At 38.0% G+C, this 19,128-nt stretch overlaps 1 long non-coding RNA gene across 2 annotated transcripts; it reads right to left on the reverse strand.

The window, feature by feature from the left end:
- Positions 1-3,614: 3,614 nt before the first annotated feature.
- LOC149996422 (uncharacterized) lies at positions 3,615-18,817 on the reverse strand. Of its 2 annotated transcripts, XR_016507510.1 has the most exons (4): positions 18,691-18,817; positions 17,053-17,105; positions 5,135-5,253; positions 3,615-3,638 (listed from the first exon to the last, which is right to left on the reverse strand). It is a non-coding gene; the product is annotated as an uncharacterized LOC149996422 (long non-coding RNA). The 2 variants fall into 2 exon arrangements; XR_016507509.1 differs by lacking the exon at positions 5,135-5,253.
- Between the last annotated feature and the right edge of the window lie 311 nt (positions 18,818-19,128).

Consider the following 19,128-nt stretch of genomic DNA (forward strand, 5'->3'; position numbering starts at 1 on the left):
CTGCCTTGACTAAAGATGGCAGCCGACAGAGGGTAAAAGACACCGAGGAACTGATGAAAATGGCAGACATTAACATACCATAGGAAGAGCCAGATAGGAGGTCGCATGGGAAGTTCCAGGCTGAGCATTCAAATTAGGGTGGGCGGAAGGTCAGAGGTGGGAGAGCCACAGGTCTGCAGTGAAAGAGGAGGTCTTCCTGGAGAACACAGTGGCAGAGCTGACAGAGCTACAGGGACCTGCTTTGCCACCCAGACAAGGGAGAGGTGCTTGGAGCTGAACTGTTACTGGGAATGTTGAGCTGTAGACTTCTGCTTCTCTGAAAGACATACACAGAGGCCACTCTCTCAGTATGGGAACTTATGGTAAGAGATTTTAGAGCTTGATCTAAGCTCTTTCCCTCTGGGTTTTTGGCATTTGGACATTCTGGGCTTCTGATCCTGTTCCCTACATGGATGGGAATACTCATGAGATCAGAAGATTCAGGGCCCACTAGGGATTGAGACACAGCATAGGGGGGAGCACACTCCTAGAGACAGAGTCCCACACAGGGATGCATGCTTCCCTGGGCTCCAGCATCGGAGACACCATATTCTAGTGCAGCATGGCACGTGGTTTCCTGAACTCCTACACAGAGGCTGAGAACAGTTTACCCCGAATCCTGAAGCAGAGAGCTGCTGCAAGAGGATGGTGACTCTGAAACCCAGAAATGCACATTCCAGAGAGGATGGAGATCTGTTTTCGTGACCAGCCGATGGACAGATAAGGATATAGGGAACTTCTGGGCATGGTTTAGGCTCATAGCCTTTGGGCAAGCAAGGGAAGTTCTGGGTCTCATGTGTTCTCAGCACCCTCAAGGTTGGAACCCTGTTAATAAAAACTTGTTTCCTTCAACACTAATTGTTGGGTCACACTTAAAGGCACCAAGCAGTTGAGCCTTGGTTTCCTTGGTAACTGTTTTAGGCTCTCCTGCCCCATTCCAGGCATGCAAGTGACCCTTCCAATAATTTCCCATTTCGTAAGTAGAATCACGTTGCAAGTTCTGATAAGACTTTGTGGAAATTTCAGGTATATAAGAAGGAAAGTGTTAACAAAAAACTAAAATATTTCTGGGAATAGCTACTCTCTGAGACCACAGATTCAGACTCATTCTCAAGGAACTTTACGTTATAACTCTTTGGCTCTATGTATGTGTATGTGGTCATTCTGTGCTAATCTCTATAAAGCCCCCATGTCTTTTCTACATTGTTTTTGTTTGAATGCCATCTTCCTCGTCATCGTTTCAGCTCTGGAACCTATGACTTCCACAGTGATTCCCACATTAGCAGAATTTCATATACATTCCAGAGGAACAACTTAATCAGAAGAAGCCAGTCAACCATTTATATGTTCTGGATTATTTCTAATAAAACCAGAATCACATTCCAAGTTAAATGTTGTGCATCCAGGTGTGGACAAAAAGGGGGCCACATACTAAACCTGACAAGTTCAGGGGAGGCCTGTGTGGTAGGACTTACAAACTTAGTAACCTAAAGGATGGTTTGAAACTAAAACTGTCTAACTAAAAGCAGACTGTGGCAAGTAGACATGTCCTAGGTTGGGTATCTTCCCTGAGAAAGGTCAATCTTTACTTTAACTGAGCCTTTCTATTGCCTTTTTGCATCTAGGATAACATATCTTTAGAATGTTAGGGTAGTTTCCACCCTTCCCCCTGCAACCATCAGAGCACAACCCCAGCACCAGAGCAGAGACCACAAATTCCCTCATTGTTATTGTTATTATGTTAATTGTTAACTGTCAACTAACTGATACCCACAAATGTAAAAGAAGTATGTTTCTATTTGGTTTACTTTTTATCCAATCCCAGAGATGTCCCCATTTTGCTTTCTCCTGCCTCTCTAATATACCACCAATACATTTCAGGTAAGCCCCTCCCCGTGTTCCCCTTTGATTTTGACGTATAAGTGTTTGTTAAACTGTCATTTTCCAGAATATCTTCTCAATCTGTTGAAATTTTTCTTCCCAGCAATTGTTATCAGTTTGGCTCAAATAAACTCAAAAATTCTCGACAGATTTGAATGATTCTTACTTTGATATAGATCATACCCATTTTATGGGTACTTTATGTGTCAGGCAGTGCAAGGTGAAGATTTTGTCTGCATATCTTCAGTCTCTGAGTCATTTCTAGATCTCCCACAAAAAACTGCTTGAATAACAACACTCACATCTCCACAAGGACAAAAAATAATTTTCACTCTAAATCTTGGAAATGAAACATTTTTCCTAAGGCAATTAAAAAAAATTATAGATTACAACCTATAGGGGAAGAACAAATGTTTTCTCTACCCTCTTAGGTTTAGTAGCTGAGGCCTGTGAATTAAACTGACAAAGAGAGAGGTTAACAGGAGAAAAGATTTATTTCTCATGCAAACGAGAATCCTCAGAGAAAAAAAGTGAAAATCCTAAAGAGGAAGTTAAAAACTGGAGACTTATATATCATTTTGATAAAGGGTGATAAAATGTGGAAAAGAGCCTAGGGAAAAGAAAAGAGGGGTGCGATATTGGGTTGAAGATAACTTGTGGGAAAGTGACTAGGAAATAAGGGAAATAAGAGTTGTTTAGTGAGGTTTGTTATGCAGTTTCGTGTGAGGAGTTATCTCTGGAGACACAGGAGAGAGGACACTTCTACAAATGAAAAATTTCTTTACAAATGTAAATTTCCTTTACAAAAGAGAAATTTGTGTTCTGCTTTGAGACAGAAAGGGGGAAGACAGAGAACTCTTCTTGTGTTTGTTGTTTTTTAATTGCTTTCAGCTCAAAATAAATCGTTATGTAAATAATCCTTTTCCAAAATAATCCTTTGACAAGTGATGTATTTTGGGGTGGCTATTCCGATGCCTTTTGGAACCCACTGGTACTCTTGAAATTAATACAATATATCACCATAGGCATTTAAAAAATTAAACAAAATAGTAATGAAAATCATCAAATACCTGTGTGTGGTAAGTGAAATTGTTTTATAAAGCAGGGATGTGTTTGTATACTGGGTTACAAGTAAAATGTAAAATATATTTCTCAGACAGTGTCTGTTAAAATGTTTGAGAAAAGTTGTTTTCATGAAACAACTCATCTACATATCCAACTTTAGCTACAGCAAAGACAACCCTTTATATTGTTTTTCTTCACAGCATTTCAGCTTCATTGAGCCAAGGGGTTTCAAGCATCCATCTTTGAGCTTCTTTGCATTATATTTGCATTACTAAAGGTAAACCCCGACAGAAAATCTGGAGCCGGAGTCCCTAAGGCGGTTTGACGTTGTAGTCAACACCGGCAACTCCTGCGGCGCACCTGAAGCCAAGCTGTATTGACTCCGTCTTTCCCTTGGACCCTTCAGCTGCGAAGAGAGGGGGGGTCTGCTGCATGGGCAACAGCAGACCCTCCATATCACCCTGCCCAGGCTCTGTAGCTTCAGCGTCATCGCAAGATGTTGATTCAACACGGGAGGAGACAGATACCATGTCACTCCCGAGTCGGACTGCACAGCCATTCTCGGCAGTACAGATGGACTCTTAAGAAGCTACACCATCGTCTCTCAAGACGGACGGCTGCCGACGACGACTAAAGGTATCCAAATGCTTTATCTAAAAAAAAAAAAAAAAAAAAAAAAAAACCACAAAGTTATTAGTCTCCATTTCTAGTAGAAAAAGCATTGTACCTCAATTTTAAATAATTTTTCTCTTCCAGCTCCTACCTATCAACAATATAGTATGTAATTATCGAATACATTAACATGTACTATATAATTATATAATATATAACATTAATACAAAATGTATTAATAAATGTAACAAATATCAATTATAACTAATGCATATAAGTAAATACAATTTATTAAGTCCAGCACATGATGCATAGTGTCCAGAAATTAAAATGCAGCTTAGTATCATTGAGAAGTTAATGAAATGTGTGAGTCAGTTCAGATAAGAAGCTCCAGTACCCAGGAGTCCATCCCTGTTATCCAATCTGTCCGTGTCCAGGTAGCGTTTGGTGCCACCCGGTGGCTGTTGTCTGCTTCATTTTAAATATTGCTGGGGACAATTCTGAGTCCTTGACTGACTGAAGATCAAAATGTCTGACTGAAGATCAATTTCTATGGTCGTAATAGGGATTTGAGGAATCTCCAGGTCAGCTGGTACACACTTCAATGGGTGCTTCCATGATAAATGTGACAGAAAAGTCTGGGAATGTTCAGACCCAACATCTAGCCACTGGCATCTGAGCTATAGTTTTCACCTCTTCCCCACCATCCTCACTTCTCTCACCATTGTTCCCACCACTGTTTTGGATAATAGTGGCTGGATGAACAAAGTTGGTTGCATTAAATTTCAGTTCTTGTTATAGAGGAGTTTTTCAGTATGTGTTTCCAAATTTTAAATAAGTATAGACTTTGTAAGGAGAGAGTTTATTCAGAAAGAATATTGAAAGGGGGAAGAGGGAAGAGACCAATGAATTAGGGAGAAAGGGATTATTGCAATGGAAGAACACTATGCCCTGAGATGGCTGCATCTCCAGGAGAGAGGAACAAAGAAGGTTAAGAATAACTGGGAGATGGGTAGCATGACAGGATAGTGGATCAGAGAATGTTTTACACTGTGGTCAACTTATTTCTTGGGAGAAGCCTTAAGGAGGGGCTGTATGCTGGCTTAGTCTGAGAGTGAGTCCAATGTCAGGGGCCTGGGAGGAAATACTCTTAATCAAAATTTGATTTACAACATTTTGCTGTGATTTATCAGTGGGAACAAGCAGTCTGAGTAATCATTTCTGAGGCTAAGAATAGGAATTTGGAGGGTCTGTGCCTTGCCTTGTCATAGGTAAACAAGGGGGCATCTATGTGTCTTATGTCATATGGGGAATGATAGTTCTTCACAATAAGCCATTTTCAGGAACATAATGAAGAGTGTGGGGGTTTCTGAACCTTCATTGTTTTCCAGAAGCACTGGACTGAGTTAAAATTCAGTATGTGATGTTGAATTATTGATCCTCAGGCAGAGGAAGAAGTAGGTCCTTCAATCAGAGCCCTAGAGGAAGAGGGACACTGTATTGAAATAGTCAAATGGAGTCCTCACATCACTCTCACCTGGTATGATACTGCTGCTTCCATTTTCTGATGACCAGATTTTCCATTCTGCTTTTCATCATTGGGAGTTTATTACAGGAAAAATAAATGTTCTTCTGAGTATTAGTCCTCTCTACGTACTACAGAAAGAGCATTCTCTGAATGTTACTGACAGGCAGGTGAACTCATTGTTAGTAGCAATATCCCTGTCCTGGGACAGATATTGTTTCAAGGGGAGTTTCAAGCAAGAGAATTTATATAAGCAACTTATCTAAAGTAATTAATTTAATCATTATAATATTTTAAGATTATCTTACAAATTGTCTATTTTGATCAATAAAAGATCAGGCACTAAAAAAAATCCCTCAAGAACATTCTGAGGAATTATATAAACTGTTTAGAAGAAATGTGAACCATGACATAAAGATAAGAAGAGCATTAGTTAAGAACATAATTATTAAAAAATGCAGAACAAAATAATTTATATATATATATATATATATATATATATATATATAAATTGACAGGATCTGTGGGAAAAAATCTTCGAGAGAAATTTCTTGGCATTTATACACACACACACACACACACACACACACACACATATGCTACCTGAATTACCAAGTCATGAAACTAATTTGTCAAAATTTGAGAGTGTGTATAAATAGGGTTGCAGAAATATTGACTTTTGTACTTCTTTCTTTATTTGTATCCTACCTGTCTTCATTGCTTCCTTTCTCTCCAAGGTTGATATACAAGCAAAACTCTTGGAATTTATTTTTAATGTTTTTGCTATAAAAGTAGGCTTCATGCTTATTAGTAATAAGATTTTAACTAATGACAGAAATAAGTTCAGGAAGGAATCAAAGAGGATACTTTTGAGAGCATATGTCTGTTTATGAGTCGGTCAATGGCTTAAGCAAAGTGAACAAATTAATAGAAAAAGGAAGCATTGAGCTTATATTAAAGTAAGAACTTAAATCTTGAATTAATGAAAATGATCTATGGTAATGGAGAGGTTCTTTTCTATCTCCCAAATTTTGTGTTTATGTGTGGAGAATATGAAAAGCTTTCTTCGTTAAGAACCCTGTTATGATATAAATAAACTCAGTCATATGCGATTGCACAAAAGGAATATAAACACTACACAGACAATTCTATAGTGACATTTTGTTAGAAAAAGCGAGTGCATGGTTTTCATTGCTTATTGGTTGGACTAAAAAGTCCTTAGGGAGAATATCAGGAGCAGAGTGAATTTTACAGTTGATTGGTTTATTAAGGTAAGAGTGAAGGCCAGTGAGAGGCAGAATTCCAAGTAAAGAAGAAAGCAATGTGCAAGTCTCAAAGTATTTGCTGGTTATAATTATCAAACTACAAAAGGTGGTTGCATATTCTCAAAGGTTACAATATATATACTGCCTTGAAATGTAAGAATTAAAACCAGGGTCCAAGGTCCATTTCAATATGGATATCAGCCTGGTATTCATGCAGCTGGAATATATCTTTAGTTTACTGATTAGTGTATGTGGCACAACTAAATGGATAAGTAGTAAAACAGGTTGATACAATAAAATAAACTGCCCTTTTTCTGGATCACCAATAAGAGTCAGTGGAATAAAAAGCATAACGGGAAAAAAAGCCTGACATTAGTATTGGTAACCTGTGAAGGATTCTGCTGAGATGTCAGAATCTTTGAGAAATTTCTAGATGGAGTGCTGATGGAAAGAGATTGAGGCAGTTCAGTGAAGTTTGGCTTCCAGCAACCTCTCTGAATAAAAATAAATGTCAGTAGGAAGCATGTAGAGCAGCTCTTGAAAAAAATGCCCCTTAAACCATTTGATTTAAAGAGCCTGGGACCAAGGGTGAGAACTGGCTATCCGACCATTGGGGAAAATAGTTGTTAGATATTTATTTCCTAGTGCTGAGGAACAGCACATGAAAACTGTGGTTCACTGAGAGGCCAAAGCAAACAGAAACACAGTGAATGTTGGAAGCTTAACCCTGTCAGTACAGGGAGCAGTCTAGGAAGCTGTGGTTTTTTAAACATCACAAAACAACTCTGAAAGAAATTTAGGCACAACATAAAATTACTTAGATTTCAGGTTGCTTGTGGAATCACTGGGAATGCTAAAGAACTGGGATTATACAACAGGCAGAAAACAACACTTGACACAAGTTTGTACCATGGCCACGGGCGTTAAAGGCCACTCACTGTCAGTCTGCTTCTTCTGTGGTTTCTCAGCACTGATTCTGTCTACAAGAGCTACCAGACAGTATTTCTCACAACCCTTGTGTCTTGGCATCTTTGGCTAAGCGTTTCAAAGCCTAGGTAAGTATATCTCATGGTCTAAGTCTATGTTAGGGAGGAAGAAACAACAACTAACTAAATGAATATTATGTTGCTTTGCTGAACTAGCTATGCTTCTAGAAAAACAAAAGTTCCAGATACACTTTTACTGAACAAGTGGTCAGACTTAAAAACTTATGACTGAGTAATCCATGACATAAAAGAACTGCTACAGAGTGGGTGTCTCCAAAAATCCCCAGAGCCTGCGGGTTGGGGGGTAGGGAAAAAGGAACAGCTTTCAAGATGTCTTTGCATGACTATGACTACTAGCTAGTTTCTTAGTTATGCAAATGGCTTTGGTTCTTCCAAGACCCCAAGAAGATAGAAGGGGTTCTGACCATGGAATGGTGCAGAAAGAGCGTACAGAGCCTGTGCAAGGTTCTGTGAATGGTCAGAACCGGTTACCATGCCCACTGCATCACAGGACACAGTCGGAGATTTAAAAAATAGGCTACAACCATTTTAGAGGGAAGAAGAGAGGAGATCCACACAATTTGCAAGGAGGGCAGAGGAAAACTTCATATGGCTTTGAAAGGGCAAAGAGAGAACCATGCATAATACAGTGCAACATGGCACATGTTTTCCTGGACTGTTATATGGAGGCTGATGACATCGTACACCAGATCCTGAAGGAGACGGCTGACAGACAAGAGATGGGTAACTTCTGGGCATGTTTTTGGCTTCTAGCCTTTTGGGGAGCAAGGGAAGTGCTGGGTCCCATGGGAGAACAGGGCTCTGAGCTGAAGTGCTCACTGCCCTCCCCAGGTTGGAATACTGTAAATAAAGACCTGTTTTCCTCAACATTAGTTGTTGGATTTTACATTAAGGTGCCACGTGAAAGAACCCCCTTTCACTCTGTAACAGTTTTGGTGAGCCAGATGAGACTAATGGAACCTGTAGCCAGGTTTGCTCTGTAACAGAACTAGTGGTGAAAATAAAAATTAATTAAACATAGCATTAATAAAAAATATTTTTTAATTCTGCAGCCATATGGATGGCAAATATAAAAATAAAATTTCACATATAACATACACAATATAAATAATCAACAATAATAGTGGCAAATATGCTATATTATGAAAAATAATTAGAAAGTTGGTGGGGTGAAAGAAAGGTACATTAATTTCTTTATGTAATATAGATTATTTATGTAATAGTTATATAACAAAGTATTGAATGCTGTTTCATTATTGCTATTAATAATTAGAGACATATAGATTAATTTTTATTTAAAAGAAACTAGTAAGAAATAGTAAAAAGACATATAGCTTTCAGATTTACAGAGAAGATGTTGATAATGTAGTTCATAAAGTAAATGATAGAACACTTAGTATAAGAAACATAAAAACAGAGATCCAAGATGGTGAAGGAGTAAGGGGAAGCTACACTAACCTCCTTTCATGACTAATCTGGAATCACAACTAAATTGTAGAATAATCACCCTGAATAGCCAACTGAACACTAGCTGGAAAGAAGCCTTATAACAATGGACAGACAGAAGAAACCACTTCACCACAACATGACTGGTACAGAGTATGGAGGCATGAGAGGGCTGGTTGGGCTTCCTCAGGCAGCAGCTGAAGTGCCAGAAGGATATTTCAGTGGCTGAGGAGTTTCCCTGGGAAATGTGAAGTCTAAACCCCAAACTGGGTTCCCAGCCTACAGCACCAGAGTCAGAAAGAACCTCAGATAACATCCAGTTCTGGAAAGTAGCAGGGCTTTTGTCTGCCAGGGAGAGACTTCTGGAGACACAGATAGCCTCAAAAAGGGCCAACACATAAAATTTCATTTGCACCCACTTACCCTGGGCACTGGCAGAGGGAAGGCAGAGTGAGGGCAGAGTGGACTAGAGATGCTTGAGGAGAGTCTGGAGCTAGTGGCTCTTGGGAGAGAACTGCAGAAACAACTACCAGGATCCCTGTGCTGAGTCATTCCCCATACTGAGAAGCCATCTTTTTCAGGCAGAGCACTCCTCTCCAAATGGCATCAGCCTGAGGGGAAGCGAGAGCCCCACCTGCAGGAATTATTCTGCCCCACCCTGTGGAGCTTAAGCTTGGCTGCTGATTATAGCTTGATGGTTTGGCTCAGTGGATTGAGCGTCGGCCTGCGAGCTAAGTGTCGCTGGTTTGATCTTCCAGTCAGGGCACATCAGAGAAGGAAAACTCTGACTCCAAAAAACCTCCGCTGCCTTGCGGCATACCTCTTCAGGGGAAAGGCTAAGGGAGTAAACCCCGACAGAAAATCCGGAGCCGGAGTCCCTAAGGCGGTTTGACGTTGTAGTCAACACCGGCAACTCCTGCGGCGCACCTGAAGCCAAGCTGTATTGACTCCGTCTTTCCCTTGGACCCTTCAGCTGCGAAGAGAGGGGGGTCTGCTGCATGGGCAACAGCAGACCCTCCATATCACCCTGCCCAGGCTCTGTAGCTTCAGCTTCACTGGAGGGGACACTCCAGCATCATCGCAAGATGTCGATTCAACACGGGAGGAGACAGATACCGTGTCACTCCCGAGTCGGACTGCACAACCATTCTCGGCGGTGCAGATAGACTCTTAAGAAGCTACACCATCGTCTCTCGAGACGGACGGCTGCCGACGACGACGGAGTTTAACAATGGATCAGTCCAACAAACTGATTAGTTTAACAAGTAAGGCAGAAAATACAAAGAAGCAGTCAAAATAAGAAGACAAAGAAACAGGTCCCAAACAAAAAAACAAGAGAAGTCTCCAGAAGAACTAGATGAAATGGACGCAAGCAAGTTATCAGATACAGAGTTTAGAGTAATGGTTATGAGGAAAAGGTGTAGGAACCTTAAAAAAGGACCAGTTAGAAATAAAAACTGTAATCTGAAATAAATAGTACACCGGAGGGAATAAACAGTAGGTTAGATGAAGCAGAGGATCACATCAGTGATATGAAAGACAAGGTAGAAAAAAAAAAAAAACAAACACGCAGGCAGAGCAGCAGAAAGGAAGGAAAAAAATAATGAGGAGAGTTTAAGAAACATTTTGGACAGCATGAAGCATAACAACACTCACATCGTGGAGTACCAGAAGGAGAAGAGAGTGAATAAGGAATTGAGAATGTATTTGGAGAAATCATGACTGAACACTTCTCTAATCTGGTGAAGGAAAAAGATACCCAAGTCCAGGAAGCTCAGAAAGTCATACAAGTTGGACCCAAAGAGGCCTACACCAAGACACATAATTAAAATGACAAGTCTTAAAGACAAGGAGAGAATCCTAAGGACCACAAGAGGAAAGCAGGTAATTACCTATAAAGGAGCACCAATTAGACTGTTATCTGACTACTCAACAGAAACATTCCAGGCCAGAAGGGAGTGGTGTGAAATAATGAAGGTGATGAAAAGCAAGGACCTACAACCAAGATTGCTTTACCCAGCAAGGCTATCATTTAAAATCAAAGAAGAAATAAGGAGCTTCCCAGCCAGGAAAAAGCTAAAGAGTTTGTTAACACCAAACCAGTACTGCAAAAAATATTAAATGGCTTGCTTGAAGAAGGAAAAAGGAGGAAGAAGAAGAAGAAGGAGAAGAAGAAAAAGGAGGAGAAGAAGAAGGAGGAGGAGGAGGAGGAGAAGGAAGAGGAGGAGAAGGAGGAGGAGGAAGAGGAGGGTGAGGAGGAGGAGAGAGAAGAGAGGGAAGAGAAGAAGAAGAAGAAAGGAGAAGGAGAGGAAAATAACAGAGGAAAGCAGTCTAACAATAAAATGGCACTACATACACATCTATCAATAATTATCTTAAATGTAAATGACTTAAATGCTTCAACCAAAAGACATAAAGTAGGTGAATGGATAATAAAATAAGACTGATATATATACTGCCTCCAAGAGACCCATCTCAGACTGAAAGATACACACAGACGAAAAGTAAAGGGATGGAAAAAGATATTTCATGCAAATGGAAAAGAAAAAATGCTAGTATAGCAGTACTTTTACCTGACAAAGTACACTGTAAAATCAAAGCTATAGTAAGAGACAAAGGCAAACACTACATAATGATAAAGGAAACCAACAAAAGAATATAACTCTAGTAAACATTTACACACCCAACATAAAAGTGCCTAAATATGTGAAGCAAATGTTGATAGACACAAAGGGAGAGATTGACGGAAATATAGTCAGAGTCAGGGATTTTAACTCCACATTGACTTCAGTGGATAGATATTCCAGGCAGAAAATCAACATCAACAAGGAAACAGCAGCCTTAAATAACACACTAGGTCAAATGGATCTAATTGATATCTTCAGACCATTTTACCCCAAAGTGGCAGAATATACATACTTTTCAAGTGCACATGAAATGTTTTGTAGGACAGACCACATTTTAGGATACAAAACAAGTCTCAATAGATTTAAGAAGACTGAAATCATATCAAGCATATTCTCTGACCCCAATGCTATGAAACTAGAAATCAATCACAAGAAGGACACTGAAAAACATGTAAAGACATGGAAGCTAAATAACACGTTATTAAACAATGAATGGGTCAACAATGAGATCAAGGAAGAAATCAAAAGATACCTTGAAACAAATTAAAATAAAGACACAATCCAAAATCTGTGGGACACTGGGAAAGCAATCCTAAGAGGGAAAGTCATAGAATTACAGGCCTAACTGAAAAACAAACAAACAAAGAACAACAACAACAAAAAGATCAAATAAACAAGCGAACTTTACACTTAAAGGAAAAAAAGAAAACAACAAACAAAACCCAACTGAGTAGAAAAAAAGAGATAATAAAGATCAGAGCAGAAATAAATAAAATAGTCTAAAAAAATACAAATGATCAATGAATTCAAGAACAGGTTCTTTAAAATGATAAATAAGACTGACAAACCTTTAACCAGACTCATCAAGAAAAAAAGAGAAAGGAACCAAATAAATGAAATCAGAAATTAAAAAGGAGAAATAACAACTGACACCAAAGAAATACAAAGGATTGTGAGAAAATATTATGAACAACTACATGCCAACAAACTGGACAACCTGGATGAAATGGATAAATCCCTAGAAACATACAATCTTCCAAAATTAAATCAGGAAAAATCAGAGAATCTAAATGGTTAGATTACACATAGTGAAATTGAAGCAGTAATCGAAAAAACTCAAAACAAACATGCCCTGGACTGATGGATTCACAGGGAAATTTTACCAGGCATTCTAAGAAGTAACATTATTCCTCAACTTCATAAAATTCAAGAGGAGGGAAGGCTCCCAAACTCATTTTACAAGGCCAGCATTATCTTCATTCCAAAACCAGATAAAGACACTACAAAGAAAGAAAATTATAGACCAGTATCCTTGATGAACATAAATGATAAAATCCTCTACAAAATATTAGCAAACCAAATACAACAATGTTTGGTGATGATGAACTCCTTTAAATTTTTCTTGCCTGGCAAGCACTTTATCTGCCCTTCCATTCTAAATGATAGCTTTGCTGGATAGAGCAATCTTGGTTGTAGGACCTTGCTTTTCATCACTTTGAATACTTCTTGCCAGTCCCTTCTTAACTGCAAAGTTTCTTTGGAGATAGCAGCTGATAGTCCTCTGGGAACTCCTCCTTTGTAGGTAACTCTCTGCTTTTCTCTTACTGCTTTTAAGATTCTCTCTTTTTCTTGAACTTTTGGCATTTTAATTATGATGTGTCTTGGGGTGGTCTAAAGTTTTCCCAGAGGTTCCTAAGCCTCTCTTCATTTTATTTATTTATTTATTTATTTTTCATTTCTTGTTTCTTCATTCTATACTGGTTGACTGTTTATTTCTTACTTATGTTCCAAATTATTGATTTGAAACTCAGCTTACTTCATCACCAAGCCTTTATTATATGAAATGTTAAAAGGACATATTTAAGAACAAGGAGATCAAAACTATAAACAGTAAAATGACAACAAACACAACTATCAGCAAACGAATCTTTAAAAAAAATCTAAGCAAACAACTAGAACAGGAACAGAACTATAGGTATGGATATCATATGAAGGGTTGTCAGTGGGGAGGTGGAAGGGGGAGAATGGAGGCTGAAGACGTATAACTGGTAGGTACAAAATAAACAGGGGGGATTAAAATAATATAGGAAATGGAGAAGCCAAATAACTTATATGCATGACCCATGCACATGAACTAAAGGGGCGGGTATTGCTGGAGAGGAAGGAAGTACCAGGCAGAGGGGGGCAAAGGAGAAAAAATTGGGACAACTATAATAGCATAATCAATAATATATACTTTGAAAGAAACACAGCAATGCATCAAAAATATCATACATCATGATCATGTGGGATTTATTCCAGGAATTCAAGATTGGTACAACATTCACAAATCAATAAATGTGATTCCCAATATAAAATGAAGGAAAAAACCACATTATCATATTAATAGATGAAGAAAAAACATTTGATAAGATGGAAGCATAGACAGACACGCTGCATCTCCCTCCACAACTAAGAAGGAATACAGGTACCTCAAAACTAGAAACAATCAGAAGTTCCAGAAAATCAAACTGCATGGAAGTCCAGCAAACAAAGATATAAAGAAGAAATACTCACCCAGACAGGTAGGAGGGGCAGAGCTGGGGTGGAGAGGACGCAGTGTGGTGGTGGTAGCAGTGGTGGCAGTGGCAGGCCAGTGGAAATCACAGTCACACATTTAAAAAGGTCAGGAGGGACATGTGAGGAGCTTTTCCAGTTCCTCACCGGACCTCGCAGATCACGGGTCCCAGCACCAGGGAAAATCAAGCCTCATTGCTTCTGACTGTGCAGACCAGTGCGTGTTGGGGTGGAGGCAGAAACTGCCTGTCTCTCAGCAGAGTCCACTTGTTTAAAGACCCACCCCCCAGTCCTAGAACATCCACAGACCCACCCACTCTGGAAATGACGGCCAGGGCAGCAGCTAGAGGGGCGCTAGTCTGGTGCGGAAGTGAGAGAGGTGCTTGGAAAGGGGGTGAGTGCTGGGTGGGCAGCATTGTTCCCTCTCAGACCCCTCCCCCACATACAGCGCCACAGTGTGGTGAAACAGGTTACCCTGTACTGATGAATCCCTAAGGCTCCACCCCTTACAACATAACAGGTGCAATAGCTCTACCTGGGACACGGAGGCAAACAAACACAGGAGCCTGTCAGAATGAGGAGACAGAAAAGTATGGCTCAAAAGGGGGAACGGATCAAGGTTCCAGTGGGAGAACTAAGCGACGAGGAGGTAGCCAACCTAACAGGTGAGGAGATAGACAACCTAACAGATGCAGAATTCAAAACACTGGTGATAAAGATGCTCACAGGCTTGACAGATATGCTTGAATATGGCAAATGCGTAAGAGAAGAAGTGAAGGCTATGCTAAGTGAAACAAAGGAAAATCCACGCAAAACCAATGGTGAAGGGAAGGAAACCGGGGTTCAAATCAATGATTTGGAACATGAAGAAAAAAACAGTCCACCAGTGCAGAATGAGGAAGCAAAAATTGAAAAAAATGAGAAAAACTTCCCAAATTTTGCAAAGGAGATGGACATACAGGTCCGGGAAGCACTGAGGGTCCTGGGCGAGCTGGACCCAGAAGGGACCATACCAGGACACATCATGATTGAGATGCCAAAAGTGAAAGGTAAAGACAGAGTTCTGGGGCAGCAAGAGAGAGGTGGAGAGTTGCCTACAGGGGGGTGCCTATAAGACTATTAGCTGATTTCTCAGAGGACACTTTGCAGGCAAGAAGGGACTGGCAAGCAGTATTCAATGTGACGAAAGGCAACCTGCAACCAGGACTACTCTATACAGCAAGGCTATCATTTGGAATGGAAGGGCAGATGAAGTGCTTTCCAGACAAAGTAAAGCTAAAGGAGTTTCATCATCACCAAGTCATTATTATATGAAATGTCAAAGGGACTTACTTAAGAACAAGAAGATCAAAACTATGAACACTAAAATGACAACAAACTCACAACTATCAACTACTGAATCAAAAAAATAAGAAAATCCAACTAAGCAAACCAGAACAGGAACAAAATCATAGGTGTGGGGATCATTTGGAGGGTTATCAGCTGGGAGGGGGGAGGGGAGAAATGGGGAAATGGTGCAGGGATTAAGAAGCATAATTGGTTGGTACAAAATAGACAGGAAGAAGTTAAGAATAATATAGGAAAGTGTGAAGCCAAAGGACTTATATGCATGACTCATGGACATGAACTAAGGGGGGTGGGACTGCTGGAGGGAAGTAGGGTAATGAGTGGAAGGGAGCAAAGGGGAAACACATTGGAACTACTGTAACAACATAATAAAATATACTTAAAAAAATTAATATCCACCACAGACAAGCATTTTGAAATAATAACCTTCCCCCCCCCCCCAAAAAAAAAATTGATAAAATTCAGCAAAGTGGGAATAGAGGGAACATACCTAAACATAACAAAGGCCATATAATGACAAACCCACTGCCAGCATCATACTCAATGGACAAAAACTATAAGTGTGCCCTGACTGGGAATTGAACCTGTGACTTTTTGGTTTGCAGGTCTGCACTCAATTCATGGAGCCACATCAGCCAGGGCAGAAAAGCATGTGTATTTTGATTGCTACTTGGCCTTTTGGCTAATATCAAGTGTAAAAGTATGTATATTTTGATAATATTTCTGTAAAAATTACATATATGTAATATTTTCTTATGTATTTATAGAATATCTGTAAAAGGATTCACTAGAAGCTCTTAAAAGGTGATGCATAGTGGGTGCAGAGGTGAAAGGAAATTTACATTTTACTGTGTTCTGTTCTGTTCCCTTTGAATTTTGTACCATGTGCTTGTATTAGGTAATCAACACATAAATAAAAGTAAAAAGGAGATAAAGATTAAAATTAAAAGAATGGGAAAAAATAAATAAAATAAATGGGACCACAAAGTTAATCTCAACATAGTAGATTTCAGTGTGTAAGGCATAATAAGAACCATTAAATAGAAAATAGAAATAATCAGCAATTGTAGTAGAAATGTCAAAAACATTTATGTGCCAACTACCACAAACTAAATGTACAAAAATCAGGTAAATTTTAAAAAATGAATATATTTTAAGAAATGCAGTATTCAGGGCAGACTTTCTAGAGGCACATTTTAAGTTACTTGAAATAATTCTATATTAATATAAGCCTAACATATGATGACTCTATGTTTTATAGTCATATAGTTATATATAGTTATCATATATAAAATTTAAAATATTAACATACTATTTAAATAGTTATTAAATCAACATTAGAAATAGTATAATTTTATCAGTTATTTTATTATTTACTTTTACCTATACTAATCAGTAAAATAAACAGAAATCTTAGAGTCAAAAACATTTGTGTTTTTGTTTGTTTGTTTTTTTATTTTAGGTTTCTTTTTTCTCACAGAGCAAAAAATCTAGATAAAAAAAGTAATTGATGCTGGTTCAAAAGCTCAAGATTTTACAGTAGCTTTCTTCTGTGATTTTTCTTAGCCTTTTCTTCAGGATTTTAATGTGTCTGCTGTTGCTATTGGCAGCATAACATCTCCACTCAAGGCAAAAAAGAAAAAGATGGATGGGTTTTTTTTTCATGAAAATAAAATTCTTACCAGGAAACACAACAAATTGTCACTTCGGAAGCATGTCATACGGTCTCTTGCAGCTGCAATGAGGAAAGGGAAGGGGCTAGAAATTGCTCACTGACTATAAGATCAAGAAAAAGACCTTATTGAATTTTGGAAAGCAGTAATCATACACACAGAATTTTTAAAATATAATACCATTAAAGTAAAATTTAATTCGAAATGTCAAAAAAAAGAAAATTTTCCAGATATTAAAAATTTAAAACACTATCCTAATTAACTTTTTGTCCAAAGAGCAAATCAATTATTCAATTTAAAAAATTTATAACAATGAGACTACATATTAATATAAGAATTTATAATGAATTACTAGCACTATGATCAGCTTAATCTTTAATATCATAAATATGTCACTAATAAACAAAAATAGTTGTAAAAAAATAACTAACCTACTTTAAACAGTGTTAATTTTATATTTCTAGGAAAAGCAAGAGGATGAAATTCAGAGATTAATAGAAGTCACAAATCAAAAAGGAGAAAAACACAATCAAATGAATACACCAAAAATTATTTTAAAAATCAACTTAATAGGCAAACTTCTGACCTCATCACTGTCAGAATCTAAAATTTTATTTATTTTATTATTATAATTCTTATTTTTTAAAATGCTAGTGGATATAAAATATTACATTAGTTTCAGGTAGACAACATTAACATTTTAAAGTAGAGAAAAAAGCATACAATTTATACTAAAAAGCAATATAGACTTTTGAATAGGTCTGTCAAATTGAAACCTATGGTATCTAATTTTCTTGAACTTCTACTAAAATTTTAGTAAAAGGATAAAAAATATTATTAATCTACAAAGAGAAAAAGAACAGGAGTGAAGACAACAGAATATTGGTGATGCCAACAATAATTTGGGAATGAGGAAGCACCTGTAAAAAAAATCTTGAGACTACAATAAAAAGCTGAGATGAAAAATAGGAGATAAGGAGAAGAATTAAATATAACTGATCAAAACTCACATCAGACAAGTGAATGTTCTAGAAATAATGAGTAGAGAAAATGGAAAAAAGGAAATCATGAAAGATTAATTTAGGAATATTTCTAAGAACTGGAAAGTTTGGAATTGCAAAGATCAACTAACTTCCCAGATTGAGAATTTTAAAATTTATCATTATAAAGCAATAAGCCAGAGAGCATTATAATTTTCAAAAGGAACACTAGAACTGGTAAGCCAATAGAATATTGACTTGAAAATTCTGGGGGATATGGTTTTAGTCTAGAATTATATACCTGGCCAATCTAGCAATCAAACACAAGGATAGTTTAAAAACATTTTCAGGTATTTAAATTCTCAAAAAGAAAAAAGAAGGGAGGAAGTGAGGGAGAGACTGGGAGAAATATCGAACCCATCTATGTCTACACAGTTTAATTATCAAGACTAAGAACTGATGCACTCCCCACCTCATCAAAATAACTTTTTTTATTGCCCAAGAAAATGAGGTAGAAAACTAACAGTGTCACTGTTGACTTATGGAAATTCCTGGAAACCGATTTGCCTATGCAAATAAATATGTTTTTCATCTGGACAGATAAATAGCTATTTAATTAAAAAGAGAGCGAAAGAACCTCTAATTAAATAAACAACAAAATACTTACCTAGACTCAATTCAAAAAGCATTGTCTCTTGTTCTAATCAACATTGTGCAACCCCAGTAAATTCCCAACCTTAAACCATTGGAGTCCAAATTCAAAAGTCTTATAAATGCCCTCCTCTCAGCTTTCTTTTCTGAGATACTATGACACTGGTGAGGCTGTGTTCTCCTTTATGATGTTCTTTTACAGCAGGAAGTTTGATAAACATCTTTTCTTGATTAACAGGCTATTCTGGTAGAGAATGTGTGTGTGTGTGTGTGTGTGTGCACATGTAAGAGGTGGGGAGACCCAAGTTGGCAGAAGAAAGAAATTGGTAGATCATCTGATTAATTTGATCACACAGAAATAATGAGAGAATTTGATAGATGTGTTAAATAAAATCTTGTAGTATGTTATGTATATAATATACATATACAGTACAACATTGTATATTGCAATGTT

The sequence above is a fragment of the Furipterus horrens genome, unplaced genomic scaffold (genome assembly GCF_987537825.1).
Source record: "Furipterus horrens unplaced genomic scaffold, mFurHor1.1.pri manual_scaffold_12, whole genome shotgun sequence".
In the NCBI taxonomy this organism is placed as follows: Eukaryota; Metazoa; Chordata; class Mammalia; order Chiroptera; family Furipteridae; genus Furipterus; species Furipterus horrens.